The sequence below is a fragment of the Protopterus annectens genome, chromosome 5.part0 (assembly GCF_019279795.1).
Source record: "Protopterus annectens isolate FY-2018-M chromosome 5.part0, PAN1.0, whole genome shotgun sequence".
Classification (NCBI taxonomy): domain Eukaryota; kingdom Metazoa; phylum Chordata; order Ceratodontiformes; family Protopteridae; genus Protopterus; species Protopterus annectens.
Window position 1 is genome coordinate 915,398,990 of NC_056735.1, and position 14,235 is coordinate 915,413,224.

General features: G+C 37.3%; 1 protein-coding gene across 7 annotated transcripts in view; it reads left to right on the forward strand.

Annotated features, from left to right (window-relative positions):
• Positions 1-14,235, forward strand: part of CNTN5 (contactin 5) — a 5,719,910-nt gene that overhangs the window by 2,026,635 nt on the left and 3,679,040 nt on the right. For all 7 annotated transcript variants that reach the window (XM_044072706.1, XM_044072701.1, XM_044072707.1 and 4 more), the window contains one exon: positions 4,006-4,084. The gene's annotated coding sequence lies outside the window, so the exon portion shown is untranslated. The remainder of the gene's footprint in view (positions 1-4,005; positions 4,085-14,235) is intronic.

Genomic DNA, 14,235 nt, shown 5'->3' on the forward strand with positions numbered 1-14,235 from the left:
GCAGCTCAGCAGACTTGTCGCAATGATTGAAATTACCACTGATTTTATGCTTGTCTCATACATCCTGCTACCATGGATCTCAGTCTGTCAGAGGACTGTGCCCAGCACTCTGTTGTTAGCACAGCTGACTGGCATGTTTTGTAGTGAGCTTTAAGCCTTCTTCCAGGTGGCTGATGTCAGAAGCCACATCAATGCAGGGACATGCAATATCTTTTCTATGCACATAAGTGTTACCATACATACTCTAATGAAGGCTATAGTCACTGACTTAGCATAATCAAGACTACATCTCCTGGCCTATGTCTCCTCAGTGCCACAAAAGTGCACTTATCAGAAGAGAACCATCTCTCTTCGTCTACTATGTCCCCTCAGTGCCACAAAAGTGCACTTATCAGATGAGAACCATCTCTCTCCGTCTGTAGGCTGGTTAAGATATAATTAGCTTCTCACTCCCAGTTACCTGGCTTAGTCGTAACAAGCTCCTATTTAAATATGGGTAAAGTGCAATATAGTTAGGGCTTTATATCTTTATGCTGTAGAGCAAGGAAGTTATGTGATATGTTTCTTTAAGGCTGGTCTGTTGTGACAGGGAGATGAAATTGCCAGCAAAGTGTAATCAGGTATTGGTTATAAGACTGTACTATTTGTTCAGTTTATCAAATCATAGTGTATTTATTAAGGTAAGGATTCGGATCCAACTCTGTCTTTGGAGAAGTCAGTCATTTGCTGCACATGCATCCACTCATCAGTGCTAAGCAAGCAGGCCAAGTCTGCTTTTGGTCAGTGCTGCTGATCTTTAATTTAGTTTTATAGGTTCATAGGTCCATAGGTTAGTGCTATGCTAGCTGCCCTTGTGGGCCATTTTAAGACTAGTGAATTACCCTTTTGGTGCTTGAATTAACATATCTATCCCGTTTGTTTGGAGACTGGCCTTACCCATCCCATAGCTGATAAATATATATTACTGCAGTGCATTGAGAATAACTGAGATCATACCAGATATAATTTGAAGGGACCCATGCATATGATAAAGCATTTAGGAGCAGGATCTGTCCATTAGTAGTATAAATGGCAGCTTTGGGGTACAACTTTTGTTTCCTATCCATAGATTCAATATGTGTTTGAACGTGTGATTGGGGAGTTTGTTCTAGAGCAGCAGTGTCCCCTGTGAATTATACCTGTCCCTCCAAAGTATTCTGTTAATGCTGAAAAAGAGGTTTAGATCCCTAAACTGAGTATTTCTCATGTCATTTGACTTGCTGATGTGTACTAAATCCATAAGTGGTGGACTGGGATACCTTTTATACCAGACACGGGTCACATTTTAGCAGTAATTAGGATATTAAATATAGTGACAGGGCATTGAGTTGGCCCATGCAAACCATGTTGTTTTGGTCTTCTATCCTTGTAGTATGATATTTCTGTGAGCATCCAGATGTTGCATATATCAGAACAGATGAATGCCAAAGGGGGCATTATATTTAATGATTGGCCTAATGAAGGCTGAGTAAAAGAGAACAATGCCATCCCAAGATCTAGACACAATTCCTTTTGAAGAACTGCATTAGTTTTTCTTCTGAGTGATGACTATAGCATACTATGCAGCAGACAACAGTTTTAAATAACAGAAATCCATAATGTCGATCAACATAGTTTTTGATTCATGTAAAAAAATTGCAGATTTATGGAACGTTTACCGGTTTTCTCAAAGCATGTTGGTTAGCAAAAAGGCTGATTTAATGATATTCTTCACAGAATCTCATGTACTAAGAATTAGAGAAGACCCATGGTAAGGAGTATACTGTAGGTAAGGAAATAACTAGTGTCCTCCAGGTCTATTCTGACTGATCAGTTTAATCCATCTGTACTTACTGTAGCTCTGCACATTACCCTTATTCTTAAAAATTGGTACCAAAACACTTTTTCTCCACTCCTCACACATCCTCTCACTTTCCAAAATTTCATTAAACAGTCTGGTTAAAAACTCCACTGCCATTTCACATAAACACCTCCATGCTTCCACAGGTATGTCATCTGGACCAAGAACCTTTCCATTCTTCATCCTCTTCATAGCTATCCTTACTTCCTCCTTGCTAATCCATTGCACTTCATGATTCACTATCCCCACATCATCCAACCTTCTCTCCCTCTCATTCTCTTCATTCATCAACCCCTTCAGTTCATAAAGAAACAATGGGGGACATAAGTATAGTGACCAAATATGCAACAAAATCTAGAAGATTTATGATTTTTGCCTGGAAGAGTTTGCATAGGTACTATTATACCCCAAGCAGACTCCAATGAATTTCTTCTCAGGTAGATGGCAAAAGTTGATGATGTAATACGGAAGGAAAAGGAACATGGAAGCATTTATTCTTGGACTGTAATAAGTTCTCAGACTCTGTCAAGAATACTGGGTTGAGCAAATGAGTGTAACAAAGGAAATATTTTTTGAGTTGGGATACAGGATCCCAGTTGCCTAAACATTGTAAGGCCTTGTTAAGTTTAATTCTTGTTGGATACCAAAAAGCAGTTACTAGAAAATGGAAATCAAAGTCTAAACCAATCATACTTGAAGTGGTGACTATTGTAACAGTGATAAAATAACAGGAAGTGGGATCTTTAGAAAATGGTAGGAGCAAATTACAGAGAAAAGTATGGAAACTGGGAACAGCACATACAAAAAAATGTTTTGGAGGAGGAATGAGGTTTAAGAGAAAGAAAAAATTGAGCAATTTATGTAATGCTGGTGTTATTGCATTGTACAGAACAATATGTGATATACAACTGTAAATTTGATCTTCTTATTGTGGTTTGATTACTTTTATTTAAATATATATTTCCCTATGTCACAAGTGATAACTCAATGAAGGTGTTTTTAAAAAACAATGGAAACTGCCTTTGTTTTGGATGTGGGATCTTGAAGGCATAGGGGCATTAGAATTATTAGTAGAATGTTTGATAAGAAAGGAAAAGATTTAGATGTGATATGGCAACTGTTGGCCTGGAAATGAACTTTGATTGACAGTTATTTGATGCAGTTCATCAAGGCTGGAATACACAGATACAAATTAATTTATTTATTTAGTTACTTAGTTGTTTACCTATTTATTCACTCCTTTATTTGTTAACTGGGGTAGTTTTCAGGCTCAGTACGAGTATAATATAGCATAGTTAGTAGTGAAATGAAGAACCGGTTTGCCAAAAAAACAAAGAGTACAATGCCTTTCTTAAATTAATATTGCTCAATAGCAGCAAATATTTGCAAAGCGAAATCAGAACTGTTTTACAGTCATTTAATACAGCAAAAAAGAGCAGTGACACCAAATTAAAATCCTTGTGAAATAACAGAGACATACTGAGATAATTCCTTTATGGTAGCATGTACATTTGGCTTGCTTAAAGCAAAATTATTTCATATCTTTCCTGTATGTTGGAAAAGAGAGTCAGAAGAATGTTTTTGGGTAGATTCCAAGATTCTGGGAACCATGCTGAAAAGGAATGTTTAGTTTGCTTTAGTTCGGTATTTGTCCTAAAGATTTTGGGTGTGGAAGAGGATAGAACTCTGAGATGTATTTGGTTAAGTTTTATTCTGCATCTGCTTGTAAAGTAGGGGATATTCAGTTCTAGGCAATACGTGGATTGGAGTAGAATGAGGTTCTTTTTTGAGGAGGTGGAAGTTAAGGATGGAGTATACTCCAGCTGTGGCAGGAGGATGCCTTTACCTATACTTACATTCGTAACTTACCACTGACATTAAGGGCATCACACATAGGAAAAGCAATCGGAAGTAATATTTCAAGTGCACTTCAGCAGCTACTGTGTGCAGTATTACATAGAAAAGCATGTCACTCTTTTTAACATATAATGTATGTTTGCTCACTTGATTGGTATTGATAAGGTCTATCACTTTAACCATCTCTCTGGTAAGTCATATGTAATCCTATTACTTTGCATCTTTATTTTTTGATTCTGTTATTACACAAATGTGATTTTTTTTTTCAGGTGCCTTGAACTACACATAACAACAGCTGGGTCCTGACACCTCTCAATAGTCACCTGTGCTGTTAGAATGTCATGACAGGTACCTTTTTTTCTATTACTCATTACCTCACTTTCACTGTTAGTTCTTGAAGAATGTAATGACAATGTAATCACTTTTATCCTATGCTGCTTTATTATTTTAAAAGAACACATGGGTTCTAGGTGATATAAAAACATTTACAAATGCTAGGGTCTCAACCCAGACCTATGTAACAATGGACAAAATGGGGTTGATGACACAATAATTTATTAATGCAATCATATTCCACCAAGTTTTCGTGTCACATCTTAGTGTGTATTTCACATTATTTATGCATTTATCTATTGGCATTTGTTTATCTGGAAAGCCCACTGGGCGAAGAAGAGCCCATTTTCAGTGGAGGCCTGGGGAGAAAAGCTCCACAAAAGCAATTAGTACTTATAATTTAAAACAGCTAGTAAAACAAAATACATTTTTCAAAAACACAAAATATGCATTATAAAATACAAGTAATATAGAGAAATTCAATACAAGGGAGAGATAATAGCTTAATCCAGTCCAATTACAATATGCTTCAAGGCACACTTAGAGGCAGAAGCCAAAGCATTCACATGACAAATCCAGAGAAAATGCAAAGAGCTAATATAGTACTACAGGGCATATAAACTGAGTATATACAATTAGCAGGTATAGTTAGGTACAGGGATGGTGAGTTAAAGAAGAAGAAGAAAAGGATATAGAAAATAAAGAATATAGGAGAGAAGAATAGGTTAAAAGATGAGGAAGGTGAAGTGCTGTTATATTAAAATAGCATTACTGGGGTTATAGAGTAGGTAAGGAAATATAATTGAAGGATCGTGACAGAGCTTAATAGTTATATTAGATAAGGAGAGAGCGGGAAGTTTAGCAATAAATTAGACAGTATGAAGAAGTGTGAATACGTTTATAGTGAAGTATAAGTGAAGGAGAAAATAAGAGTGGATAGGAAAACTAGGAATTAGGTAATAGCTGGTGGAGGTATTGAACCATTACAAGCTGGGAAGATTCGAAGGTGTCAGAGCACTGATGTGTGTGAATGCATGCTGCTAGACTATTCCATATTTTAGCAACAACCAAAGAGTAAAGTCGTTGACCAGCAGGTAGTTTAAGTTTATAAATTTGTATAAGGTGTAGATTTTCAGATCTTAACATGGTCACCATACAGAAGTCCATTTGAGATCTGGCAAGTTGATTCTTTTGGTTTACGTTTCTTCATCTAAATTTTCAATGAAAAGTCACTTACTGACACAGGTTTCTTAAAATGCCTCTCCATGGGAGAATATTGTTATCACTTCTATCAGGGTAGAAGATAGGACATACACCAACCCAACCTCTTGCCTTTATGGTTTCATATTAGACTGGAGTATTTTATGTAGTTTATTAGCATCTTTCCAATCATCATGTAACATACCACATTTGTAGTATACAGTGTTCAAAACTGGAAATTTACTGATTTGCTATTTCTTTTTGACTCCTTGTTTATTTTTAGTGATTTTTTTCTCTATGCATGAAACATCCCCATTCATCTTGTGAAATCCCTTGAAATGATTTGTATTCCTAGTCCTTTCCTTAATAATCTTTTCACCTTTCCACCACAGTGAGTTTGCATTTACAGGGCGGTGCAGTGGTGCAGCAGTTAATGCTGTCACCTCACAGCAAGAGGTTCTCCGGTTCGATTCTCGGCTGGGGTGCCTTATGTGTGGAGTTTGCATGTTCTCCCTGCATTCACGTGGGTTTCCTCTGGGTACTCCGGTTTCCTCCCACATTCTAAAGACATGCTTCTGGAGCATTTCTCCCCGGGCCTCCGCTGAAAACAGGATCTGTGGAACCTAGTCGGACTTTCCCGGTCAACAAATGTTAAATAAATAAATAAAACATTTGCTTATCAAAACAAACCTTTTCTTATGAAGTAACAACTAATTTTATGTATTTTATCTTTCATTCATAGCTTTCTCCATGCATGTATAGTGGTTTTGTTTCCCCTCTGCACTGACAGAAGTGAGCTGTAACATAAAAAGTTGATTTCTTAGATTATTACTATTAGTTGCAGTCACAAAATAATGAAAAGGTACTTTTATTTAGGTTCTTTCACTTTAAACTTTGAATCCATTATGTCCATAAAAGCAGTTAGTATATTTTTTTACTTTGTTTTCCAACTTCTGGGCTAACCAAGCTTCTGGCCAGTTGCTCCATCTTGTCCATTTTTCTAGCTCTTCCAGTGTCCAGGCCACTAGCAAAACACTGGTCAGCTAATCTACAGTTGTGGCTCCAGTCGTGTCTCCCTTTTATGGATCATGTCTTCTTCTTTATTATATCAAATTCGACAAGGGATAGTGACTGCATATACTCTATTCAAATCCATTTCTCTAACTATTTGAAATCAACTAAATAGCAAGGGTACTTGCGTTTCAAAAGCCTTATGACAACTTTTCAGTCTAGTTAAGTTAGACACTCATTTGCCATGTACATTGGGGAGGCAATGTACTCACCCTGAATCTCTAAAGGAATTTTTGGAATGGTGACTATTACTGATGCCATCACAATGTTATTAGACTTTGAAACATCCACACATCCATCATTGTCAGCCACAGCTGACCTTTAAATGTCAGCCCTGTGTAGTCCTTTTATGCAGTTCTTTGTACTAGTACTTGAACCTGTGAAAGCATGAACACACAAAATACCATTGTGAGCCTACAGGTTCAAGGCTCTATACACCCTGTGGCATGCATACTGACATATATGACTGCACCTCTGTCATTCATGATATTGCAGTTGTAGACCAGAGGTAGCCTGATGGACACATATATAGGTTGGTCTTAATTCTTCATTTTGAAGATAGATCAAAATTTACTATGGTGCACAGTAATTGATACTAATAACCTAGTGCTTCCACTGTGATTCACTTGTGGTTGGTTTGAGTCCAGCTGCCACATCTGAGCAACCCCCAAGCATGAGGGATCACTTTTCAACTTCAGGGCATCACCTATGTGTTAGTATTTCTCCCCTTACTTTGATTCTGTTTGCTTAACATCCCATGCCAGTTATGGACCCAATTCTGTTTGTTGATATAAAGCTACAATGTGTGGAACATTGTATCTGATTCCTGTGGAGGAGGGCAGAGGATGAAAGAAAGAAATATCATTTCATGTGCCTTTTATGCCATAATCCATTTCTCTGAGGTTCTGGGATCTCTTGATTACACACATTGGTATATGGGACCCCTCTGGTCCAGACATCTTGTCATAAATCAAATGAAGTTCTTCTGCTGTCTGAGCTGCCAGGTGATCTGCAGGTGGTCTGTAATATTTAACTGTAGTGCTTGTTTGACTTCTTGCACTCTGCTGACTATTGATGATCTCAGCATTTTATTTTGAATTGAAGTTATTCATTTAAGGTTTGGTTAATTATATTTTTTATCATTTCTTATTATTGCATTTAGTTTTGTTTTAAGTTTTTTGTTCTAATGGGGTTTTAGTAGGACTTGGCTAGGGTCAGTTATAAAATTAGAAAATAATTCCTTTGCAGACAGTGAGTAACATCTTGCTATTTAGTGGGAGGAGCTTTTGAGTTGCCCACTCCTACTATAAATCTGATTTTAGACACTCCTCCCAGTCCCAACTCATCAGCGCATTCTACTGAGTACAGAGAGATCACCTGGGAAGGCCAACCCCTTAGTCTCTTAAACTTGAATTATCTTCTGTTCCCCCCCGAAAAAGTACTTTATTCAGCTGTTTTACTGTATCTATGCTTCTTTCTACGTTTTTACTTTATTTAGCTTTTTGCTGCACATTATTAAAGTGTTCTATTACATTTAATCTGCATTTATTGCTGCCTGTTAGTAGCCTGAATAAATTGTAACTGTTATTTTAGCATCTTAGCTTTGATTTAAGCACTTGGGCTTCAAACTAGGTAGCATAAATAAGGAAGATTTGTGGTCTACATGCTTGTGGCAGAAGAGGTAGCCTGCACATTTCGAAGTCAGGAATTGCTGATTGAAGCTTTATTGTGCCTGTTGTTCTAAAAGTGTCTTAGCTCTGGTTTGAGTGCTTGGGGTTCAGGACAGTTATTTTACATTAAAAAGGACTGTGGCCTGCATTCTTGTGGATGGAGACACCCTATTGAACTGGGAGTTGCTGTTGAAGGCTTACTGTGCCTGTTATGTTATGCTAAGTATTTTTGTTCTGATTTAAGCACTTGAGCTCTCAATCAGTTATTTTACATAATGTTTATGCTCTACACTTTCAAGGAGAAGAGGGTAGCCTCCAATATTCTGAGCATTGAATTGCTGATGAAGGCTTATCGTGCCAGTTATTTTAAGTGTTTTTGTTCTGATCTGTGGTCTGCACTCTTGTGGCATTACTGTCCAGACAGATTTTTTTAACTGCTAGAGCATCTAGTTTGCTCATAGCTGAGCATCATTCATCAAGTTACTTGTCTTATTGACTTGTTCAATATTTAAGTTTTCCTCACTCCTCCTAACTGCTCAGTGGCCATTGATTTGCACTTCACCATGATCTCTGTGACAGTCTATTTGAAACTGGTATTCTGAGGCATTGTAGCAATTGCTTCATGTAGACTGGAGATAGTGTATGTGAGAGGTGTAAATACACTTTAATACTGGAGGCAAAACTCCCTCATACAACTAAAACTAATCATGTATAGATTGCTACTGACATTTACAACAAGTCTACTGCACAGGGTAAAGACCCTAATCATAAAACTACTTTTGCTGAGGCACTTACAGGTAGCCTTCCTAAAATACTAAGATCTCCTGCACAGTACAATCAAAGAAAGAGTCCACAGCCATCACGTAAATGCTCAGTTAAAAGTCCACCTGTAGCTACATATAGTAGCACTATATCCAGTGCCTCCACTGCTAAGCCCTTAACCCAAGCCAGCACACAGCCCAATTTCCTGGGCATTGGTGATTCTGTAGTGATATAAAACAATGCCCCCCTTACCAGACTGAGTAAGGAGAGAGTCATAGATAGCTGTCTTTCTGGGTCCGGGATCCATCAAGGCACATAGACTCTCAGGTCATTGAACCACAGGTACCAGTATGACTCTGTCATAGTCCATGTGGATGTTAATGACCTGAGACATACTTCCCTTAGCTATGTGAAGCAAGACATCATCGAGCTCACTGATTATGTGTCTCAGGCAGGTATTAGCCTAGTACTGAGCAGCATGCTACCTTCTCCAAGGAGGATGCCATGTTACCAACAGAAAATAATTAATTTTAACAACTGGCTTAGCTTCCAGTGTCAGTCCAGGGGGTGCAATATTTGATGGCCTCAAAGGACATGGCTGACAGACCATGCTGCTTTGCCAGCTTTTGGATATTGGCAAAGACCTTTTCCACCACCATAGTTCCTTTTCTAGGCAATGCTAAACTGATAAACCTACTGACTTAACTGAATCTATGATGGAATATCTGAAGGTTGTAATGCTCAGTGTAAGAAGTCTTAACAAGAAACTCCACTCACTGCAAGCCTTCCTGTCCCTGGAGCATGTAGACATTTGTGTAGTAATGGAGACATGTCACTGAGAGCACCCCAACAATGCAAGGTTATAATGCCTTTCACACCTTTACACCAGCTACTGACAGGATGGAACTAAAGGTGGAGGAATATCAGTCTATATTAAGACCTATCTGGCAGCCAGACTAGATAAAGTGTATGGCCCACTGAAACTCATAAATGTACAGCTCACCATAAAAGGGTGTCGTACCATATCCTTACAACATATAGGTCCCCCTCTATGTCCCAGGAAACCGATATTATCTATCTCAAAGTACAAGTGTCCCTCACCATTCAACTGTATATGATATTCATAGGGGGTATCAACTACACCTCTATAGATCTGTAATCCTACACCACTTCTAAAGCACAAGCCCAGCAATTCCTAAACTTTATTAATACCAACATCTAAGAACAGATGGTCCATTCTCCTACCAAATATTCTTGATCTAGTACTCAGCAAAGGGGGGGTCGTGCCAATATTTCTCACCAAATGTAATATCTTCACTCATCAGATCTGACCAGAAGGGAATATTACTTGAAATAAAAATAAATCCAACAATCCAGGAGATTAGGAATTAGAAGGAAAACTAGTTTAGAGCACCATCTGTACCTTGCTAATGTCCACACTCAAGTTAGTAATCAGTGATTCACTGTGCGAGTGGTGTTTTCTCTTTTCACTACAGTTGAGTGACAATGTATTTTTATTATTTGTATAAGGAGGATTTGGAGGGTACAAGGGGCTTTTCACCCCCAAAAAACTTTTGGAGGAGTATTTGCTGTATTTGAAATTTTACAGGAAATGTGATTTAATTTAATGTGTTTTGACTAACGATGTTATAGACTAAATTTTTGACTTATTTTGTAATAAGATGAAACATTTCTTAGATGTAATATAATAAACCCATATGCATAAACAAATGCGCACACAAATACACACACACACACACACACACACACACACACACACACACACACACACACACACACACACACACACACACACACTTTATGTAAATAACAGTGGTGCACTTGATAGCATTTTTTGCCTCATAGCAACAGTTTTTCTGTTTCAATTCTCAGATAGGGTGCCTTGTGTGTCAAATCTGCATGTCCTCCCTGTATTCACATGGGATTCCTCCCACATTCCAAAGACATCCAGTAGGTGGATTGGCCACTCTAAATTGGCCATAGGCATGAGTATATGTGCATGACTGTGTGGTGTAGAAAAATAACTGCTGCAGGGCTACCCACCTAGTGTTGTAATTCTTGGCTCTAGATAATTGTCACTGTTGAAGTGATACCAAAACCCCATATGCAAAAATGGGAAAAAGAGGTGATGTATGGCTCTATATCTATATCTATATCTTATATCTATATCTATATCTATATCTATATCTTATATCTATATCTATAGTTATATCTATATCTATATCTTATATCTATATCTATAGTTATATCTATATCTATATCTATATATATATATATATATATATATATATATATATAGTTATATCTATATCTGTATCTGTAGCTCTGTCTCTATCAATATCTATATCTATATTTCTATCTATGTAAATAGATATCCATGTGTATGTGTGTGTGTTCCTGTGGTATGTGGACTACATAAACCACGTGCACTTCACATTCTTATTCTGATAGTCTCTTGTGAGCTGGACATATACCACTTAACTCACATTTGGTAGTACAAATCTGCATGTACAGCATCATGGATAAATATGTACTTTAAGACAGGGATAACTTGTATTATGTGTCTTCTATCAACATACAAATTTTCGATCCCAAAACATCTAAAACTTTGGAACATCAACTGAAACACAATGCAGGCTCAAAAACACAAAATCATTTGAACAGGTCCTGTACTTCCAAATGTTATTGGAGATTACACAAATTAAGAGAACAGTGAGAAAGTGAAGAAAATGCAATACTTACCTTTTCACTCTTTTATATTCTGACTAGTTGCCAGTGATCTTCTAGGTTGGAATAGTTGCCAGTGATCTTCTAGGTTGGATATTCCACACTTTGCACTGGCTTGCAAACAATGCTATTGTACCACTGTATAACATATCTAGTCAGTTAATTTATATCCTGGTACTTCTGCTTGTCCCTAGGGTACCCATAGGTTCATAGGTTGGTACTAGGCTATCAGCCCTAGGGCCTATACAAGCCTAGCCATAACAATTCCCTGGCTATTTCTTCCCACACTATTTACTTCCCTGGACCCCTGTCTAGCAGGGTGACTGACATGATCCCCGGGGTGAATTTCCTTTCTCCCATCCAATCGTAAAGGTTTCTTTTGAAGAGGACCAAAGAGGCACTCTGATTGACATGTATGGCCAATCTATTCCAGAGTCTGGGGAGTCTCTGGGTCAGGAACCTATCCCTCTAGCATTTTTTGTTTATTGTGATGACAAGGTTTAGATCCCTGGAGCGTGTGGCTTTGAGGGATTGGGGTTTCTTTAAGTGTAGCATGTCCAACAGCTCTGAGTTTGACATGGCCTTGTATGTTAAGCAAAGATTGCCTCTGAGTAGACGATATGCAACAGAGTATAGCTGGAGTTTTTTAAGGTGGTCAGCATAGGGCATCTGCTTTAGGCCTGTGATTCTTTTAGTGAGGTATTTCTGTGGCCTTTCCAGTTGTTGCAGATGTCTTGAGAGTTACATACCAAACGGGGCATTGTATTCTATAATGGGTCTAATGAGGGATGAGTACACTGGGACAATGACCTCCTTTTTTCTGGATGAAAAGCCCTTAGTGATGAGGTGTGCCACATAGAAGGATTTCCTGACTATTGTGGTGATGTGGTTATCGAAGGTGAGACCACTGTCCACCTGTGTCCCTAAGTCTCTTATCAAACTTTCGGTGTTTAGTGTACTGCCACCTATATGGTAATTCACGGATACATGTTTTTTCCCAAAGGGGATAACTATACATTTCTTGGCATTGAGCTTGAGCCCATGGCTCTGGCACCAAGCATCTGTTTCTGTAAGGCCCTTTTGTAGAGTATCCACATCATTTGTACATATATAATATTCAGGGTATTGAGGCAGTTGTCCATTGCAAAAATGGCAATTTCCATGAACATGGTGATCCCTGTTAAAATGATTTTCAGATTAGGATGTGCAATACACTGACATCACAATACTAAAATGTATTACATAAACATTCAGGTTTTATTTTTTTAGCAATATACATTAAACTCATATTTATGTACAAAATCTGGCAAACTGTGTGTTATTAATTAATATCTGTTTGCAATAACTGACATGTTGTAGAAAAAAAAAATGGGATAAAAATGGAAACACAAGGCAATCTTCCAGAAGGTTATAAAAATGTAAAGTAATATATCTTTTATAATGTAAGACAATAATCTACTGGCATTTTCTTAGAAAAAGAAAGCAGGCTGTGAGGTGTTTATATGTAGTGTGTCTTATGTTTTTACACAATATAGTTCAGAAATCACTGTTATTTACAAATTGAAGAACACATTCAATCTATGTTATGAAATTATATGATATCAAGCCATAGCCTTACACAATATGTTATTTTATTATTTGGGTACACAGGGTTAGGTAAAATGGCCATTGCATTACACTTGTCTGCCCACTTCTAAAATTCCTATATGATGAAAATATTTATTTCTTTCTTTTATTGATCCTGTCACCTTTAAAGTTATATCTTTTTCCTTTCAGGAATAGTATATTTAAAGCATGCCATGCATTTATCACTTTTATAAAACCCTTGATGTTGAATATGCCATCCAACAGCACTTGCTGTTTTGCATAGCATGCTAAATTCTTGACAGGTGCCTTTTTTACAGAAAAAAATAGCATTGCTGCAATATAATGCACATCCATTGACTGACCCATCTCTAGCTACATTGTTAATTAGACAGAAAGAATTTTTAACTCATTTGTATTGCATTTCTTTGTCCTTCAGTTCATTTGTATTAAAAATCCGAGTCTGAGATAAAGGTAGTATTTTATTAAAAGTTGTATTTTTGTAACTCAGAAATCCAGAATAAATGTTAATCTTGCATAAAAGCTAACATTTATTGTTCTGTACATGTAATACTTGCAGACCATGAGAAATGGAAATGTAGTACAACAATCAGATCACCATCAACATAAGCAAAATTAGATGTGTGTTTGTTCCTGATCCTGTTATTTGCTTAAATTTAAGACGCACTACTAATGTTAATAACATATAACTGCAGGAAGCATTCCAGTATATTAAATATTAAAAGAGACAAAAGGCTGATGATTTCAACTTCCACTTCTAACACTTGCTTGTGTACTTCTTAGTGTCAGTGCTGAGATACCTACTTCAGGTGTTTTATTCCCAGTATTTGTTTGTGTTTGAAAGAAAGAGCTTGTAAAATGGTTTATATTTGTTGTCATCACCTTGTAAATAGAACTTGGTCATCACTACCTCACTTTCATTTTCAAAGAGCAGGCAGGTAAGGTCACCAAAATGAGGAAAGGGCTGGAGCAATACTGAGTATGATTAAAGAAACAGGCAATAATTAACAAGAACTAAGAATTAAGATAAAAAAGGGATGATTTCATCAGAAGCAATAATCTAGAATACCCTGTTCTACTCCACTTAGGTGAGAGGAGACAGCGTGTTGT